Raw genomic sequence first — 7,657 nt, forward strand, 5'->3', positions numbered from 1 at the left:
CTCAGCAACAGTGTGTTCCCTTTCCTTTATATCTTCACTAGCATTTGATATTTTTTGTCTTTTTGATAATAGCCATCCAAACTGGGGTGAAGATGATATCTCTTTGTCCTTTTGATTTGCATTTTTCTGATCATTAGTGATGCTGAGAATTTTGGAATATATTTGTTGGCCATTTGTATGTCTTCTTTCAAAAAACATCTGTTCAGATCACTTGCCCATTTTCTCATCGATTGTTTATTTTATTTTATTTTTTATTTTTTGCTGTTGAGATGTTTGAGTTCCATGTATATTCTGGATATTAATCCTTTATTGTATGAATCATTAACTTCAGAATAAAATCCACTTGGACTCTAGGATTGTGGAAGGAGCAACAAATTTGTGGTGTAGGACCTTGAATCTAGTTTTGGCTCTTCCACAGATTACCCTTGTGGACCTTGGGCAAGTTATTCACACCCTAGCCCTCACTTATTCCTTTAAAAAATGAGAGTTTTGAATACACAACACCCACACCCCGCCCCCTGGAAAAAAAATCTCTTCTACCTCTGACATTGTCATAGCAGACAGAACCAGCTGCAATAGCAAAATACGCACAGATGGGGGCCTCCCCACCTTCACAGGCTCAGGACAGAGCTTCTAGGCCTAAATTCAGGAAACAGAGGCAACCCTAGCCATTTCCACTCGGCTTTGGAAGCAGCTGCCTTGTCTTTCAAGAATGCAGTCAGACAGCTTTTTTTTTTTTTTTTTTTTTTTAAAGAAAAAGGTGTAGTCTTTGCAGGGACTTTAGTCCCCTTTGCTTCCCAGTGATTTTGTGAGTCACTAAATGATTGATGGGGGGCTTGTTTCCATGGTGACCACTTCTGTCCTATCTAGCAGCTGGAGAGCTTAACCCAACCCTGACACAGCTTCCTCAGTTGGGCTGGGCATCCACTTAACCAAAGCATTCAAGGGCAGGACTTGACAGCTCTGAACTCTGGGCCATGGATAGGATTCCAGAAGAAAGAAGGGTGGGAGCATGGTGAAACCACTCATCTATGCTCTCATTTTTTTCCACAGGTTAAAGTCTCAAGAGTTATGCCCCAGCTAGAAAGGAACCTTGATAGCAAAGGAGTCTTGAAGAGCTCTTGGATACTGAATGAACTATTTCTTGGTGGATGGGGCTGTCCAGTGAGACTTTCCAATGCCATTTGCTTCTGATCTTTATAGAGTAATCTTTTATCTTCCCTGGCCCCTTGGGCTAAGTTTGCTATACCTCAATCTCAATAACTGCCACTTCTCTGCCGCCAATCAATTCTCTGTCTGTTTCTGGGTCTGTTCTCATGTTGCCTTTTCTCCAGGCTTGTCAATATAAAAACAAGAGCCATTTGCTTGAATGGAGGGCTGTGCCTAAAAGTTAACAGACAGTCACAGCTGTGTTAGAGGATTCAGGCATGGAGTACATTCTAAAATAGAACTCAGCCACAGAGGGCATGGAAACATGCCGTGCTCAGGCTGCCAGGGAATGCAGCCCTGAAGCTTGGGTTTTTCACGCCTCAAACTCATTAAACCCCCAGCCTGCATTTCACACATCACATCCTTCCAGAATTTCTGGCTTCCTTCATTCAAATAGAATACTCTTTTCTTCCTCAGGTGGCTTAATTGGTTCTTTACCAATTTCTTATTAATATTACTATTTATCCAAAATTTTCTAAATGCCATGACTTTACCAGTGGGGAACAGAATGTTCCTATGGAGGGAAGAATTGCTCTGATTATTAGAATTACTGAATTATAGGCATGTAGAACTGGATAGTTACTAAAAATCATGTAGTTTTATCACCATCATCCTACAGTTTGGGTAAAAAGAGGACCAAAAGTTATATGGTGAGCTGGCTCATAGCCAAAAAAATAGAAACTGATTTTCTCCCGTTTTTATTTCTACTAAGTTATTTAAAAATTATTATTCTAACATCAAATAGCTTTGTGAGTGTACTTAAGATTTGTAGAAATACGCATCTAATATAGTCATCTAGCTAATTGACCTTATCTTTTGCTTTCATTTTAGAGTACAGCCTGGCCTAGAAGTGCCAAAGAAATTATTCCCTGATATACACAGACATCTTATATATTTGTTTTTATAATCCAAATATCCATGTACAAACATCAAAGTCCATATCTAAATACATCGTCACATACACACTTGTGCAGGTGCAATCTCTGGCACAGTGGAGTACCAAGAAAAAAAATATGATAAATACTCTGCCCAGGTGGGGTTCCCAGCATACTGAGAGGGTCAAGCAAGCCCCTTCCCCACCTCTGCATGCTATAACTCTAGGATAAGGCAGATTAGAATACCTGTTTTAAAAAGGTATAAGCTTGTAGAAGGAAGGAAGAAGAGAGAATGGTTAATTTAAACTGGGATATATAGGGACGTCTTTAAGGAGAGATAGCATTTGAACTAGTCTAAAAGAATGGGAAGGAATTTTACATGTACACAAGGGCAGGAGAGTAATAATCTACACAGAGTGATCAGTGTGAACATAGCCTGAAGGTGAGGGGGACATTGAGAGTGTGGGCTCCACGTTGTGAGCAGCTGTATCCCATAGCTGGGTGAAAAGAAGGAAGCATAAAACTCTACTCAGAAAGTGGACACTCTCAAAGAGTTATACCTGCATTTCCAGATATGTATTTCCATAATAGAGGCAAACACACCAAACAGATAAGATCTTCAAATTCAGAGACTTCCTCATTTTAGCCATATCCCTATCAAGAAATCTCAAGATCTTTCTGCTTGTTGAGTTTTAAATCCTGGCTTTGCCACTTGATAACTCTGGGACGTTAGACAACTGACCTGATCCTCTCCAAGCCTCCCTTTTCGTGTCCATACAGCTCATCTAAGGTGCATGTGAAATGATGTAAAAAGCGTGAAAATTTCTCAGTTACAGTACTTGGCACCTGTAAATATTTAAGTTCTTCCCCACAGCTACTGTCTTCCAAAGGCATGAAAAAAGGCACGTCAACTTCATTAGCCGGATCACTTCTTGAGGCTTGGGTTTAATTGTTGGCAAATAAAAGAGTCAGTATGGCTATGTGAGGGTCATCAATTGTCCTGGTATTTCTAGGACTGAAGGGTTTCCTGGGATTTGAGACTTTCATTACGAAAACTGGGACAGTCCCAGGGACCCAGAATGATTGTCAGACTACTTATGTGGTTAAAAGTGGAGCCTCTACAGCCAGACCATCCAGGTTCAGATCTGAGTTTTGCCATTACCATGTGTATAACCTTGAGCAAGTTACCTAACACCCTGTGCTTCAGTTCCTTCCTCCAAAAAATAAAGATGATAATAATAGTGCCAACCTTGTAAAGTTATATGAGGATTACATAAAGTAATATATGTAATGTTAGCTGTCAGTAGTAGTAGAAGATTCCAAGCTTTGTCTTCACTCACCTACCACTACTTCCTTAGTCAATTATTTAAAAAATAACTTATTAGAAGGAATTAAATTAATTTCTACCTGTGTGCTTACACATTCTCTTATCTTTACAAGGGACCTGAAGTGGAATGAAACTCTCCTTCGAGTGCCCCTGGAGCCCTGGGCTTTCCCTGTCCTCAAATTCTGTGTGCTGCCTGATCTTTGCACCATTGGGTGTGGTGGAAAGCTGTGTGAGAACGTGGAGGGAAATGTGGTTTCTTACTCAAGTCCTTTCCACCCCTCCTGCAGGGGGCAGTGTAGGAAGAGCATGGACTGAGAGGACACAGCTCTGTCTCATTGACCTTGGCCATGGCCTCTCTGTCTCTGGATCTCAGTTTCCTAATCCTTTAAAATGTGGGGGTTGTGCAACAAGATACCCCATGACCCTTTGATTCTGGGTGGAAACATCGCACCAGACACATTTTCTTGTTTCTCTCTAGCTCAAGAAATGCAGAAGAGAGAAGCAGAAGCAGTCTCCTTGCATCTCCCCAAATTTTTCACAATCCTAATGAGAATTCTAAAGTATCACACAAAGGGTTGTTTAGGCTCTGCTCCTTCTAATTACGGCCCATTAAGGCCTCAGATCCCTCCTGTCTGCAGAATGTGCTATTTAACATTCTCCCTGGCAGTGCCTTCATGAAGGACGCAAGCCATTGCACTCACTTCTGTTGATGTTTATGTTGAGAAAGTAGATAATCCTCACTGCAGTGACAAGTTGATTGAAGCAAGTAAAAACCGAATAGGGTTTAGAATTGTAATTGCTGACAGATTCATAATGGTGTGTGAGGCTTGGTGTCTGCCTGGCTGGCCCTGCTGTTCAGAACAAAGTGTGAAGTTAAAGAGTATATTGTTTCTGGTATGAAATTTCTCAACCCCAGAATTGTTTCTTTTCTGAATGAAGGTGTGGGGGAGGAAAAAAAGGAGCCTTTCTAAAAATGAAGTAGGAAAACATCCACTTAAAATCTCAGTTCTTAAACAGGTCAGCACTTAAAATAGGAGGAACAAGATAATCAGGTGAGGTTTTCCAGTGAAAAAGTAATGTGAGGATGGATTTGGGGCAAGATATCTGAGTTATCACCAGGTGGTGACACCATGTCACTCGGGGAGATCACTTAACTTCTCTGATCCATCTATTAAATGAGTGTGTTATATTGAAATTGTTTACAATTGTGTCGTCTTCCACTGGTTTTATACTGCATCTTTCTAGGAAAAGTAATATATAATCACACAAAATCAGAATACCGTTGGTTGAAGGGTCCCTAACGACTGGAACTAGTAGAGAACATTTATTATCCATCGATATATATGTGTATATATGAAATGATACAAAATGGACTGCAAAGATTCAGAAAATATGTAATAGTGACTGTCCCTGGGTTGATAAGGGAGTGAGACTAGAGATTGAAAGAAGTTCAATTGTATCTGCATAATTTAATTTCTTATATAAAAATGTATGGAAGTAAATATGACACAATGTAAACAGCTTTTCAGTTATGAGTGGTGGGAAATAGGTGTGATAACAGTTAAGTACTTTTTGTACTTCTGTTTCTCTTAATTTATAATAAAGTTGACTAAACGTTCATTGCTCCTTCAAATTCTGATATTTTGTGATTTTGTAAGATACCATTTTTGAACCTCAGCTTTCTCATTCATAAGAAGGTAGGTATAGGTTACATCTAAGTTTCTTTGAATTCCCAAATTCTATTTCTGGTAAGAAAATAAAAACAGGAATGGTTGATTGACAGGGAAAGCAGGACCTATTATTGTAAGTCAGCATGCTGGAAGATTGCATTGGGACTCTCTTCAAAATAAGTATGTTGGTTTTGTCTTTCTCCCAATTTCTAGTAATTCCACATAGATACATAGTTCCCAAATGCTAATTTTAAAATTTAATATTTGAGAATCACCTACAGCATTTCCACATTAAGAGGAAAGTGGGAATAGATAACTTCAGGTTTATAATAAGTAACCCTTTTCTCACTCACCAATTGTTATTATGGGCTGGAATTAAGTCTTACGTTACACTAAAAGCAAAATATGAAATGCCTATTTTTATAAATAAACTTTAATTCTGAATTATGATTATCTTCTTTGTCTCTTCATATTCCCATCCCACACCAATTGAACTCTTCCAGCCTCATCCTCTAAATTTATACTAGCTTTTCTCCCAGTAATATGGTGAGAAGCTTTAGGCACATTATGGACTAATAAATTGACAGTTTCTAGATGAAAGCAAATATAGAGACAATGATTAAAGAGATGCTATACTAGTAAAGTGAATAATAAGCACTCAGAGATTGTCCCTCGATAAAGAAACCCCGTGGGCATATTTCAAAGTCCATTTAGTGGTCAGGGGTTGGGGAGATTTTTGAGAAGAACATACCATAAATCACTTGGTCTTCATATTTTTTCTCTAAGGAGACATAGACTGAAGCCACGACTCGAGCTTGCCAAGTCTTTAAACCTGTGGTTCCAGGAAGTCTAAAAATTCTGAAGCTGAGACCACTGAATTATGTTTCGAGTATCAAAAGCCAACCTGAATGTTGATATTCCCCTGGCAACCTGAAGGGAGTAAAATGTGATGACTCTCTATCCTTCTTTAGCTGTTTTGTGTAATGACTTTCATTCTTCCTTATGGATAGTGGTGTAAAGCACACAAAAAGGTACCTTTTGGCTACTTGAAATCTAGCAAATGCAATTTAGCCACTTTCCACATTGAATCTTTTTGTTAGCTTTAAGCAGCTATCTTTTTAGATTTGTTTGTTTTTCTTTAATAAAACGTCTCAGCCTGATCAGCTTAAAGTGTAATTGACGGGGAGAAAACAGAGCCTGGATTATTGTCACTGTAGATGGACCATAAAGAAGAAAAAACCTGATGACAGCAATACGTGGGAGAGAGGTTCCAGTGATAGTGTATTTTCCGATCCATTGACAGTCAATGCGTGTTTACGGAAATCATCTTCTATTGCTGGATTTCCATCTCAAGTCTTGGAAAAGAAGATTGAGATGGTAAGGCGAGAAGAGGAGACATTTGGAATGGTCTCTGAAAGAGATCACATCTTCTATAAGGCTTGATTTCATGTAACTCTATCTCTTGCCTTTCAAATACTATGCGTTAAATGAATAAAATGAACGATATTTCTGTTGACATCTTTGAGAAATAAAATACATCGATATTATACTTGATAAAGGGAATTATGTAGCCCATCTGTATCATTTAAATACAAGGAAAACTGGAGCCTGTGAAAGCCCATGATCACCCATTCATTGAGAATCAGATTTGGAAGCTGAATTTGATTTTCCCACAAAGCTCATGCTCAGTTTGACCTCCAGATTCAATCTACAGTGGATTTAAATTTTAGCTCTTCTTTGTAAGTCTTGTACATTCTTGGGCATGCTACTTAACCTCTGTACCTCAGTTCCCTCATCTGTCAGAGATGCTAATACCTACTTAATAGGGTAGTGTTAAAGATTCAGTGATATAATATAGGCATAATGCTTAACATAGTGCCAGTAACATGTTAACACAATACTACTGGCTATTATTGTCATTACGCCTTGGAAATTATAGCATCATAGGTCAAAATGTACAGTTTCTAGAGGGGGGGTATTGTTTTACAGTAACAAGAAAGAAATTCAATCCTATCACACACTGTCATGATTAAGAACCTTTTGAGGTTGTGCATTGCATTCAGATTAAGACTACATTCCTTATCTTCACGATATGGCTTAAAAGATGCTCCTTGATTGGTGCTAACAGACATTTCTAGCCTCATTCTTTGTCATTTTCCCTCTGACTTACCTGTCTGCTGCTACCCTCTCCAAGGTTTGATTATCCTCATCTTAGTTTTCTGAACAACCCATGTTCTTCCTCGCCTCTAAGGCTTCATATGCATTCCCTCTGCCTGACAAATGCCTTCTTTAACCTCTTCTTCTGATTAATTCCACTTATTCTTTAAGTCACATAGCTCTGCCTATGCAGTCTCCTGAAAATCTGTACTTACTTTTTTCACATCCCATAAGACACAAATCTGAGTATTGTATTTTCTTGTGTATCTCCTGGCTTGACTAGACATACACCTTTAAAGTCAGGGCCTATATTCTGTTCACTGCTGTATTTCTAGTTCTGGAATAATGATTGCCGTGTGGTAGCTGCTAAATAAATATTTGGTGAATGGAGTGAATGATCCATGGAGTAACGTTCTCCC

Source organism: Papio anubis, chromosome 2, assembly GCF_008728515.1.
Source record: "Papio anubis isolate 15944 chromosome 2, Panubis1.0, whole genome shotgun sequence".
Taxonomy (NCBI): Eukaryota; Metazoa; Chordata; class Mammalia; order Primates; family Cercopithecidae; genus Papio; species Papio anubis.